This window comes from Eptesicus fuscus, chromosome 5, assembly GCF_027574615.1.
Source record: "Eptesicus fuscus isolate TK198812 chromosome 5, DD_ASM_mEF_20220401, whole genome shotgun sequence".
In the NCBI taxonomy this organism is placed as follows: Eukaryota; Metazoa; Chordata; class Mammalia; order Chiroptera; family Vespertilionidae; genus Eptesicus; species Eptesicus fuscus.
The window spans coordinates 87,916,745-87,930,226 of record NC_072477.1 but is presented as its reverse complement, the minus strand read 5'-3'; the positions used below and the strand labels follow the sequence as shown (position 1 = coordinate 87,930,226).

The window sequence follows — 13,482 nt, the reverse complement described above, 5'->3', positions numbered from 1 at the left end:
GTAGAACTTGAGTAGATTAATTGAAGAAATGACAGTATATCATGTCACTACATGGGACATTGATTTTCATCCTAAATTGTGAACTTCTTAAGAAATAAGGTTAGCCTGGCCAGTGTTACTCAGTGGTTGAGTGTCAACCCATAAACCAGGCAGTCACAGTTCGATTCCCGGTCAGGGCACATGTCTGGGTTGCTGCCTCGATCCCCAGTAGAAGGCATGTAGGAGGCAGCCGATCAATGATTCTCTCTCATCATTATTTCTATCTCCCTCTCCCTTCCTCTCTGAAATCAATAAAAGTATTTTTTTAAAAGAAAAATAAGGTTATACAATTGATTAATGTTTCTTAAATTTGAGTTTGGAATCTTCTGAAGCCTTAGGGAGAATTCAGGGAGGTGCTTGAGCTAAAGAATTCTAGTTTACCTTTGGTTTAATTATTGACTCTTAATCTGTTTAACTGACCTTTGTGCTGATCACACTTAATTTTTCTCCTTCCCTCCCTGCCTAAAAACTCTGTTTTAGAGAAGAAGAAAAAAAAACTATTTTAGTGCAGAAAGAGAGATTGAAGCAGTTGAGCTTTAAAAATTTCTTCATTCATTGTGCTGGCAAAAAAAATTGCATGGGTACTTTCACAAGCATAAATGTGATATGTGGTACTGTCATATGGTCTTTTATAAATATAAATTGTAAAGAATGCTAGCTATATCATCCTATATAATAAAGAGGTAATGTGCAAATTAACCCTTACGACCTCACAAGATGGCTGCCTATGACCAGGCCGGCAGGGGGATTAGTGAGGGACGACCAAACGACTGAACAAGCAGGCTGCGTGGGGCAACCAAGCCGGCAGGAGGGTTAGTGAGCGACGACCAAACGACTGAACAGCAGGCTGCGTGGGCCGACCAGGCCGGCAGGGGGGCCGTGAGGGGCAACCAGGTTGCGGTGGGGGGGGGGGCAGTTGGGGGCAACCAGGTCGTGGCAGGGGGGCAATAAGAGGCAACCAGGCTGGCAGAGTGGGGCAGTTGGGGGTGACCAGGCCGGCCAGGGAGGAAGCAGTAAGGGGTGACCAGGCGGGGGGGGCGGGGCAGTTAGGAGCGACCAGGCTGGCAGGGAGGAGACAGTTGGGGGCAACTTGGCCGGCAGCGGGGGGCGGTTAGGGGCGACCAGGCCGGCAGGGCGGGGGCAGTTAGGGGCAATCAGGCTGGCACGCAGAGGCAGTGAGGAGCGATCAGGCTGGTGGGGGCAGGCAGTTAGGGGCGACCAGGCAGGCAGGCAGGTGAGCGATTAGGAGCCAGCGGTCCACAGTTGTGAGCAGGATGTCCCCCAAGGGGTCCTGGCTTGGAGAGGGTGCAGACTGGGCTGAGGAAACACCCCCCCACCCCCGTGCACAAATTTCGTGCACCAGGCCTCTAGTCCTGTATAATAAAAGGGTAGGTAATATGCAAATCGACCAAACGGCGAAACGACCAGTCGCTATGATGCGCACTGACCACCAGGGAGCAAATGCTCAATGCAGGAGCTGCCCCCTGGTGGTCAGTGTGCTCCCCCAGGGGGAGCACAGCAGCCCACCTCCGCGGCAGCACTGAGTATGTCTGGCTGACGGCTAAGGCCAGGGAGTGGGCCTAAACCATCAGTCAGACATCCCACAAGGGCTCCCGGACTGCGAAAGGGTGCAGGCCAGGCTGAGGGACACCCTCCCCCCTCCCCACCCCCAGGTGCACGAATGTCATGCACTGAGCCTCTAGTGAATTATAAAAAGCTAAAAAATGACTCATGAATAGGGTTGCTAAAAACATGTGGAAAACACATATAGAGTGCTGTCATCACTTTTTTACCTTTATGAGTTTGTTTTTGCTGGTCCTTACTTATGGCCTGTACTAAAACCTTAGTAATAATTTGGTAGACTGCATAGGTGTAAAGTGAGGCATGGTAGTATCAGTTCAAGGCCACTTGAGCAAGAGAAGCAGCAGCCTTATGTTCCAAGTACTCTGTGCCACAGCCTGAAAACTATCTGAAATTATATATCTGTACTTTTAAAATTTGTTTATATATTTATTATCTATCTCCCCCTATAAAAATGTAGGCTTTCTGAAAACAAGATTTTAATTTTTCACCACTGTACCCTCACTATTTTAGAATAGTGCCTGGCAATTAAGATGTAAATTAACATTTGTTAAAATAATTAGTGAAAGGTTATTAAGTGTTTAAATCATCTTTATAAATAGAGTTTTCAGAACTCAGGATTTCATAAATTTTCTCCCACCAAAGTAGATTTATTTTTTACTATGCTATGACTATTGTGTAACTACAAATTTGCACTATTTAATCCTTTCTCCTTTTTCACCCATTCCTCCGACCCCCACACATGCCCCAGCTGGCAACTGTCAAAATTTTCTCTGTATCTATGAGTTTGTTTTTATTTTATTTACTAGAGGCCCAGTGCAGGAAATTCGTGCATGGAGGGTGGGGTGTCCCTCAACCTAGCTTGCACCCTCTCCAATCTGGGATCCCTCTCACAATCCAAGACTGCTGGCTCCCAACCGCTCACCTGCCAGCCTGATCACCCCCAACTGCCCTCCCCTGCCAGCCTGGTCACCCCTAACTGCCCACAACTACCCTCCCCTGCCAGCCATCTTGTGTCTTGGAGTGACAGTCAATTTGCATATTACTCTTTTATTAGATAGGATTCATTTATTTGTTTTTTTTAGATTCCACATATAAGTGAAATCATATGGCATTTGTCTTTCTCTGTTGATTTATTTCACTCAGCACAATGCTCTCTATCTAGGTTCATCCATGTTGTTGCAAAGGGCAAGATTTCATTCTTTCTTATGGCTGAGTTATATTTCATTATATATATGCACCACTTCTTTTGTTCATCTTTTGATAGACACTTAGATGGCTTCAATGTCTTGTCTATTATAAATAATGCTGAAATAAACATAGATATATATATCTTTTCAATTTAGTGGTTTGGATTTCTTTGAATAAATACCCAGAAGTGGAATTGCTGGGACCTTCTTTGTCTCTTGTTATAGCCTTTGTTTCAAAGTCTATTTTGTCTGGCATAAGTATTACTACCTCAGCTTTTTTTTCATTTCCATTTTCATGAAATATCTTTTTCCATCCCTTTACTTTCAGTCTTTGTGTGTTTTTCAATCTGAAGTGAGTCTTGCAGACAGCATGTGTAAGAGTCTTGTTTTATTACCCTTTCAACCACCCTGTATCTTTTTTTTTTCTTTTTTTAAAAATATATTTTATTGATTTTTTACAGAGAGGAAGGGAGAGGGATAGAGAGCCAGAAACATCGATGAGAGAGAAACATCGATCAGCTGCCTCCTGCACACCCTTCACTGGGGATGTGCCCGCAACCAAGGTACATGCCCTTGACCGGAATCGAACCTGGGACCCTTCAGTCCGCAGGCCGACGCTCTATCCACTGAGCCAAACCGGTTTCGGCAGCCACCCTATATCTTTTAATTGGAGCATTTACTCCATCTTCCTCTTTAAAGTAATGTTGATAGATATGTAGTTATTGCCATTTATTATTATTATTATTATTATTATTATTGTTATTATTGGTCCTCACCTGAGGATATTTTTTCCATTGGTTTTTTAGAAAAGGGGAGAGAGAGAGAGAGAGAAAAACATTGATGTGAGAGAGACACATCAATTGGTTGCCTCCCACATGTGCCCTGACTGGGCGAGGGATGGAAACCTGCAAGCCAGGTATGTCCTGTTAATCAGGAATTAAACCTGAAATCCTTCCATCTCAGGGCCAATGCTCATTTCTTCTCAGCCTTTTGGCTAAGATCAAGTGTAGTATCAGGGCCAATGCTCTAACCACTCAGAAAACCAACCAGGACTATTATTCATATTTTTTATCTTTTTTTCCTTCTTGAAAAAGTCCCTTTAACATCCTATATAGTAATTCTGTATAATAAAGGGCTAATATGCAAATCGAACGGCAGAACGACTGGTCACTATGACGTGCACTGACCACCAGGAGGCAGATGCTCAATGCAGGAGCTGCCCCCTGGTGGTCAGTGCGCTCCCACAGCCGGAGTGCCACTCAGCCAGAAGCCGGACTCACAGCTGACGAGCGCAATGGCGGTGACGGGAGCCTCTCCCACCTCCACGGCAGAGCTAAGGCTGCCCAAGGGGAGCAGGCCTAAGCCATCAATCGGACATCCCCCGAGGGCTCCCAGACTGTGAGAGAGTGCAGGCCGGACTGAGAGGACCCCACCCCAAGGGCACGAATTTCATGCACCGGGCCTCTAGTTTCTTAAATACTGGTTTGGTGGTGATGAACTCCTTTAGCTTTTTCTATCTGGAAAATGATATATATATATATGTATGTATGTATATATATATATATATATATATATATATATATATATATATATATATATATGTGTGTGTGTCATTGATGATTCTCCCTCTCCCTTCCTCTCTGAAATCAATAAAAATATATTTAAAAATATATATATCAGTGATGAGAGAGAATCATTGATCTGCTGCCTCCTGCATGCCTCCCACTGGGAATCAATCCTACAACCTGGGCATGTACCCTGACCGAGAATCGAACTGTGACCTCTTGGTTCATAGGTTGACACTCAGCCACTGAGTCACACCAGCTGGGCTGGGAAGCTCTTTCTTCGATTCTAAATGATAAGTTTGCTAGATAGAGTAATCTTGGTTGTAGGTCCTTGCTTTTTATCACTTTGAATATTTCTTTTTTTTAATTTTTTTTTTATTGAGGTATTGTATGTGTACATATCTTACATTGCCCCCCCACCCCACACCCATACATGCCCTCACCCCCCAGAGTTTTGCGTCCATTGTTTATGCTTATATGCATGCATACAAGTCCTTCGTTTGATTTCTTATCTCCCCCACCTCTTCCTAACTTTCCCCCTGTAATTTGAAAGTCTGCTTGATGCTTTACTGTCTCTTTATCTATCTTTTTGTTCATCAGTTTATAATGTTCTTTATTATCCATAAATGAGTGAGATCATGTGGTATTTTTCTTTCATATACTGGCTTATTTCACTTAGCATAATGTTCTCCAGTTCCATCCAGGTTGCTGCAAATGATGAGAATTCCTTCTTTTTTATGGCAGCATAGTATTCGATTGTGTAGATGTACCACAGTTTTCTGATCCAGTCTTCTGCTGACGGGCACCTAGGCTGTTTCCAAATCTTAGCTATTGTAAATTGTGCTGCTATGAACATAGTGGTGCATATATCCTTTCTGATTGGTGTTTCTAGTTTCTTTGGATATATTCCCAGGAGTGGGATTACTGGGTCAAATGGGAGTTCCATTTTCAGTTTTTTGAGGAAACTCCATACTGTTCTCCACAGTGGCTGCACCAGTCTGCATTCCCACCAGCAGTGCACAAGGGTTCCTTTTTCTCCGCATCCTCGCCAACACTTGTCGTTTGTTGATTTGTTGATGATAGCCATTCTGACAGGTGTGAGATGGTACCTCATTGTTGTTTTGATTTGCATCTCTCGGATAATAAGTGACTTTGAGCATGTTTTCATGTGTCTCTTGGCCTTCCTTCTGTCTTCTTTTGAAAATATTCTGTTTAGGTCCGTTGCCCATTTTTTTATTGGATCATTTATCTTCCTTTTATTAAGTTGCATAAGCTGCCTGTAGATGTTGGAGATTAAACCTTTATCAGTGATAGCATTTGCAAATATGTTTTCCCATGCAGTGGGCTTTCTTGTTGTTTTGTTGATGGTTTCTTTTGCTGTAAAAAAGCTTTTTATTTTGATGTAGTCCCATTTGTTAATTTTCTCTTTAGCTTCCATTGCCCTAGGGGCAGTGTCAGTGAAGAAGTTCTTTTGGCATATGTCTGAGATTTTGTTGCCTGTGGATTCCTCTAGTATTTTTATGGTTTCCCGTCTTATGTTTAAGTCCTGTATCCATTTTGAGTTTATTTTTGTGTATGGTGTAAGTTGGTGATCTAGTTTCATTTTTTTTGCATGTATCTGTCCAATTTTCCCAACACCATTTATTGAAGAGACTGTCTTGACTCCATTGTATGTTCATGCCTCCTTTGTCAAATATTAATTGAGCATAGTGGTTTGGGTCAATATCTGGATTCTCTATTCTGTTCCATTGATCTATATATGTCTGTTCTTGTGCCAGTACCAGGCTGTTTTGAGAACAGTGGCTTTGTAATACAGCTTGAAATCTGGTATTGAGATCCCTCCTACTTTATTCTTCTTTCTCAGGATTGCTGTGGCTATTCGGGGTCTTTTTTTATTCCAGATGAATTTTTGGAGAGTTCTTTCTAGGTCTGTGAAATATGCTGTTGGTATTTTGATGGGGAGTGCATTGAATCTGTAGATTGCTTTGGGTAGTATGGACATTTTAATGATGTTGATTCTACCAATCCATGAACATGGTATGTTCTTCCATCTGTTTACGTCTTCCTCTATCTCTTTTTTCAGTGTCCTGTAGTTTTCCGCATATAGGTCTTTTACCTCCTTAGTTAAGTTTATTCCTTTTTTATGAAATTGTTTTGATTATTCTTTTTGTTTGGTTGGTTGGTTCTTTTGTTTGCTTTGTTTTGTTTGTTTTTTTATTAGTTGGTGTTGCAGTTTGTATTAATCTCCAGCAAATTCCAGCAACACGAGCCTGGAGATTAATACAAACTGCAACACCAACTAATATCAAGTGAGGCAAGGGAAAACAAAAGTAAAAAAACAAAGCAAACAAAAGAACCAACCAACCAAACAAAAAGAATAATCAAAACAATTTCATAAAAAAGCATAAAAATTCAATCTAATCAACATTCAAGCAAACAACAACAAAAGGCCAGAGAGAAAAATAAATTTTTTAAGGTAGCGTAGAGAGAGGTATGTATGGATTTGGAGCAGGGGGTTGGGAATTAGATATATAAGTAGGGTGAAATTTTAGCAGAGGGTAAACTGAAAAAGTAGGGAAAATCTAAAGCCAGAAAGGGTTAAGATAAACGGGAGACCAAAAGGGGAAAGGTTAGGAGGAGAGTGATGGCATAATGTTAGCGTTGAGAGAGGGTAAAACGATTGTAAGGGAAAGATGCAAATAGAATGTAGGACACTAATCCCAAAATAAAAGAAAGAGAAAATCAAATGACATTTAAAAAAAAAAGTAAATAATAGTAATAATAATGATGATTGAAAATAAAAATGTAATAATTAAAAAGGTGAAAATCAAGTGAGGGAAAAGAAAAAATTTAGTTTCTTAAGTAAAAGATGCAAAAAATGAAAATAAAAAAATTAGAATAAAAAAATTTTTTAAAAATTGAAAAAAGAATTTAAAATTAAAAAATAGGAAGACTAAAATGTGCAGTAGCGGCTGTCATTCACTTCCTCTATTATTCTGTTTGGTATGCCTGTTTCCCAGTCTGGACGGTAATTTCAGTTCAGCTTCGTTCCACTGCTCCTCAGTGTTGTAAGCCAGTCCTGCTTTTTAAGCCGGCCGTGTCTTAATTTCTCGTATTTATTTTTTATTACACCAGAGACAATTAGCATTTCAGCCCCTGAGTGGCAGTGTTTCTGAATTGACTTCCGGGCCTCTCTAGCTTTTTTTTTTTTTCCCCCCCTCTCTGGCACTCACTACCAGTTTGTGGAGGTGTGCACCTCAGAGCTGCCTCTTCGATGGTCACACCCAGCTCTGCTCCCCAGGTTCCGAAAAAACAACTTCCCCCTGCAGTCTTTCAGGGTTTTTCCACCTGGGTTTTCCTATGTATTGGGCTTACGGACAGTGGGTCTGTGCGCCAGACTAAGGAGCCTGCACTCCTTTGAAAATTCTTAGTCTGACCCTCCTCGTCGGATTAAAATGAGTTGCTTTTAAGAGGTCACTTCTGTTAGCAGCTCAGAGGACCCCCTTCCACATTCACGGATCACGGCAGTTCCAACTGCCGCCGATTTTTCTAGGCACAGACCTCCCGGTTCCTGCTGGTCCTGCGGCTCGCGCGCTTCCCTCTCCCACCGCGGGGATTAGAAACCACACCTTATTTCAGGCGAAATCTGACCTTTCCGTGGTGCAGTGAAGAGTTCCTTTGAATCCGAATGTTTGTGCCCGGCCCCTCTCCCCACGGCCCCCGGTCCCCTGTCTGCCAGCAGCCCTGCTTCCGCTGCTCCCATGTGCTGACGGCGCCAGCCCCACTCGCACCCCCTGACAGCGTGGAGCAATTGGGGCTGGCACAAGCAACGGGTGCAAACAGGGCCGATGCCGTCAGCCAGTGGTGCGAGGAACGGCTGCTGCCCCAGTCACCCCTCAGGAGCAGGGGTTGGTAAAGAAGCCCTCAGGGGCAATCGGGGCCAGCAGCCGCTGCTCATACCCACTGATGGCACCAAGTGATCGGGACCGGCGCCAGGCGCTGGCAATGGGTACAAGCTGGGCCGGCGGCAGCAGTGGGTGCGAGAGGCGGCTGCTGGCCCCGATCGCCCCTCGGGAGCAGGGAGAGGTGGAGAAGCCCTGAGGGACAATCAGGGACAGCACCTGCTGACGGCACCAAGCGATCAGGGCCTGTGCTGGCAGCGGGTGTGAGCGCCCGGTGGGACTGCGGTGAGTGGGAGCAAAGAATTTTCAGTAACCACCAGAGGCTCACCCCGATGACAGCAACCAGCACCCGCTTACCTGCTCCACCATCCCACCGCAGCCGATGCCCACCGTGTTCCGCGCTCTGCTGCCAATGCCCACCGTGTTCCGTGCACGCCCCCTGGTGGTCAGTGCATGTCATAGCAGCCAGTTGTTTGGTTGTTCTGCCGTTCAGTCTATTTGCATATTTGGGGTTTATATATATAGATAACCATTGTTTAGAACTCTGTATCAAGTCCATTGCTTGCCTTTATTTCATTTAGTTCTCTTTCTGGAGATTTCTTCTGTTCTCTCATTTGGGGCATGTTTCTTTGTCTCCCCTTTTATATCTCCTGGTCTTGGTAGAGAGGCCTTGTGTGGTAGGTGTCCTGGCAGCCCAGTGGTGCAGTCTCCCTGGTCACCTGAGCCAGGTGTCCAGGTATGTCCCTTGTGTGGATGATGTGTGCCCTCCTCTGGTAGTTAAGCCTTATTTGCTGTTTGGAGGGTTGACCCTCTGGCTGAATGGTTGTAAGGATGGCGATGACTATAATGGAGGAGCTGTTGGTGCGGGGGCTGACACTGCATAGCAGAATTCACTTTAGTAGGGCTTCAGTGCCTGCTGAGTCTGCCCTTTGGCTGTGTCATTTGTGGAGGTAGTTGGATTGGGTGCTCTGGTTTGGTTGGAAGATGACCAACAGGTGTGTTAGTTCTGGGGCACTTGAGTCCAAGGTCAGCTGCTACCTCTGCCTTGCCCAGGGCCACCTTGTATAAGCTACAAAGTGATCTCCGATGGTTGCCACTTGTCCTGGGTTTGGAAGTGCCTGGGAGAGGCTAACTTATGAACCAAGTTTGGCCACTGCTCGTGCTGGGCTTGGGGCTACTTAATAAGAGGTATAGGGCACACTGAGGCCAAATGCTGCTTGTTTGTGGTTCATGAACCTTTGAGAGATTTTTTGAAAGTCTGCTGCATGAGCCAAGACAGGCTGTTTGTATGGAAAAGCCACTACCCAAAGTAGCTTGAGTGGGCCCACAAGTTGGATGGGGCGGGCTCTCAGGGAGTCACCAGGGCCCTATGAACAGTGTTAGCCCGGTTGATGAATATCCAAATACTAGTAGCCCTGTGCCCAAATCTGTGCACCAGTAGCTCTCTGCAGGGCCTGGCCACTCCGCGCCCGCTGCCCAGAGGCTCTCCACAGCCCAGAGGCCCATCCACGGCTGGGAAATGCAAATGACTTTCCTCCCTGTTCTCAGGAACTCTAGTAAAGGGCTTCCTTCCTCTTTCTCGGCCGGCTTTCACCACTGTGCCTCCACCACCAGCCCCTCCTGTCACACTATCCTCCACCCCCTCCACCCTCTGGCCGCCTGGATTTGACCTTGCCCGGGAGTCAGGGGCCACTTGACTCTGCTCAGCTCGCCGGTTCCTTCTTTTCTTACACAAGCGTTCCGCACCCCGACCTGGCCAGAGGCCCTCTGCGGCCGGGTGCAGAACGCTTACCTTGTTGCCACAGCGACGAAGCAAGCATTCCGCCAGGCTGCTCACGCTGCCCGCTCTCAGCAGCTGCCCCCCTGGGACTGAGGGACTCCGGCGGGGCTGAGAGGACTGGGCACTGCCATCTTGTGGCTATGGGTGCCGTCATCTTTGTAAGGGAGTCACGGTTAACTTGCATATTGCCCTTTTATTAGATAGTATGGCGGCAGCCTTTGTCTACAGAAAGAGGGCTCAGCAAAGGAGCAATGGCTTCTGCCAGCGCTTCTGTCTTGGAGAAAGCTGTCCCTCCAGCTCTCACCCCAAAGCCAGACTGTTCAGTTCCTCCCTGTTTCATTCAGTCCCCAGTGCCTTTTGAGCTGCTGCTCCAGTGCTGGAGCTCAAAGCGAAGGAGTAATTCCATGCATGGGCCCTTTAAGAGCAATACCTGCTAAAAATAAATAAAGAAAAAAAATAAAAGAGGAATACCTGGACTCCAGCAGCCCTCCATCTCACTCAGCATAAGCTCCTCTGGTTTTCTCAGCCAGAAGCCTTCCTGCCACTGGAAACCTGGTATGGGGAACCTGGTGTCGGTCTGGGACTACTCACTCGTGGGGGGGACCTCCACAGCCAAAATGTCCCTCCCGATTTTCTGTCGCATGTGGTTCTGGGACCAGCGCATTTCACATCCCCATCCCTCCTACCAGTCTCCACATGGCTTCTTCTGTATATCCTTGGTTATAGGAATTTTCTTCAGCTAGACTTCAGACAATTCTCAATGATGTTTGTTCTGTAATTTAGTTGTAATTTTGAAGTGTTTATGGAAGGAAGTCAGTACAGTGTTTACCTATTCTGGGTGGGTTTTTTTTTTCTTACAATCTAGTGTGTGTGTGTGTGTGTGTGTGTGTGTGTGTGTGTGTGTGTGTATGCCTAATATGCAAGTTGTCCCCACAGGAGTTCGACAGGGAGACCGATCACTCGCTATGACATGCACTGACCACCAGGGGGTGGTGCAGAATGAAGGAGGGCCCCGGCCAGCAGCCAGGGAAGAGAGGCCCCGGCCAGTGACCAGAATGCCTCGATTGGCCCTGATCGCTGGCCAGCCCTTAGGACCCTACCCATGCATGAATTTCATGCACCGGGCCTCTAGTATGCTTAATAAAGATGATGGTAATGTATTATAATAACCCTTTTAATATTAGTAATCATGTTTTGGAGATAAAAGATGGAGTTTAAGTGTTTTGCAAATATTCTTTAAGTAACTAACAGCAAATATATTAATAGGTTATAGATTATAGGCTCCAAAAGAAAAGGTTTTCTTCAATCTTGTTGACGGGGGGGGGGGGGGGGGGGGGGGGAGCTTTTTTTCTTTTTTTTCCATTGATTTCACAAAATGAGAGGGATAAAGAGATAGAAACATCAATGATGAGAGGGAATCATTGATCGGCTGCCTCTTGCATGCCCCCTTACTGGGGATCGAGCCCGCAACCTGGGCATGTGCCCTGACCGGGAATGGAACTGTGACCTTCTGGTTCATAGGTGAATGCTCAACCACTGAGTCACACCAGCTGGGCTCAATCTTGTTTCTAATGCTGTTTCTCAGATCTTTATTCAATTCAGTGGTGCTGGAAAAGAAATCAGTATGTGCTGTTTATTATCTACTAGAGGCCCAGTGCATGAAATTCGTGCACGGAGGGGGAGGTCCCTCAGCCCAGCCTGCACCCTCTCCAATCTGGGTCCCCTCAAGGGATGTCCAACTGCCCGTTTAGGCCACCGGGATCAGGCCTAAACGGGCAGTCGGACATCCTTCTCACAATCCAGGACTGCTGGCTCCCAACTGCTCACCTGCATGCCTTCCTGATTGCCCCTAACTGCTTCTGTCTGCCAGCCTGATCACCCCCTAACCACTCCCCTGCCAGCCAGATTGATGCTTAACTGCTCACCTGCCAGCCTGATAGTCCCTAACTGCCCTCCCCTGCAGGCCTGGTCACCCCTAACGGCCCTCCCCTGCAGGCCTGGTCCCCCCACAACTGCTCTCCCCTGCAGGCCTGGGTCCTCCCACAACTGTCCTTCCCTGCAGGCCCAGTTGCCCCCAACTTCCCTCCTCTGCTGGCCTGGTCACCCCTAACTGCCCTCCCCTGCAGACTTGATCACCCCCAACAGCCCTCCCTTGCAGGCCTGGTCCCTCCCAACTGCCCTCCCCTACTGGCCTGATCGCCCACAACTGCCCTCCCCTGCTGGCCATCTTGTGTCCACAGGGGGGGGCAGCCATCTTGTGTGTTGGAGTGACTGTCAATTTGCATATTACTCTTTTATTAGATAGGATGTTTCAGAGGGTCATGGGTCTGATAAGCTGTTGAAGTAGAGCTAGGGTACCTTAAAGTCTAAAAAATGGTCACAGAGCATCTGTGAGGCCTAGAAAAGCTTTCATCATATAGTTGTATGAGAAATAGTAATTGCTGTGAGGAATGATTGCATTTGGTATTGCTTTACTTATGTGACTTTACCTTCTGTTTCTAGTAGATATAGTTTGAGTCTACTTAACAGTAGATTAAGTATTTAACCTATTTAACACCCAGCCTCCATTAAATTCTTGCTAACTCATCAGTGATCACACCCAGGACCTTGCCTTCTGAGTTCTTAAATGCTAGTACTAGTATTGTGGATTCCAAACATAGCCTTCTGTCCTGTAGCTCTTTTTTTCCCTATTCCCATTATAGTTGTTCTTTGTTAATTCTCACCCGAGGATATTTTTCCATTGGTTTTTTTTTGTTTTGTTTTGTTTTGTTTTTGAAGAGTAGAAAGGAGGGAGAAAGTGGGGGAGGGAGAGGAGACATTGATGTGAGAGAAGTCACATCGATTGGTTGCTTCCCCCATGCGCCCCAACCAGGGCTGGGAATTGAACCTACAACCCAGGTTCATTCCCTTCACCAGGAATCGAACCCTCAACCCTTCAAGTTCACAGGCTGACACTCTGACCAACGAGCCACACCGGCCAGGGCAATATTGTTGTTCTTTGCCCTCTCCTACATTTTGACTTCGTTAGCAGCCCTTTTGTTTTTACTTCTTTCTCACCTAGTCTAGAGTGCCTGCTCCATTACTTATAAGGTTATGACTTTAGACAGTTCTTTCCCATTTTTCATGAAAGCTTATTTCAGTTCAAAGCAGTTCCTCTGATCAGATTTTCACCTTGTTCATTGGGAATGGAAGCGAATCTGAAATCAAGTCCCTGACCTTCCTATATCTCCCATAATCCTCACCCACCCTGGCAGCCACACTCATTTATTAACTTTCCTTTTTTTTACATCTTCCTCTCCAATCTGGATGCCTTTTATTTCTTTTGCTTGCCTAACTACTCTGGATAAACCCTACAGTACAATGTTAAATAGAAATGGCAAGAGTAGATACCCTCGTTTTGTCTCTATCTTTGGAGGAAAGCATTC

At 45.8% G+C, this 13,482-nt stretch overlaps 1 protein-coding gene and 1 pseudogene across 2 annotated transcripts in view; both read left to right on the top strand.

The window, feature by feature from the left end:
- Nucleotides 1-13,482, top strand: part of SNX6 (sorting nexin 6) — a 69,525-nt gene that overhangs the window by 25,129 nt on the left and 30,914 nt on the right. The window lies entirely within an intron of this gene.
- Nucleotides 3,785-3,951, top strand: LOC129149221 (U2 spliceosomal RNA; annotated as a pseudogene).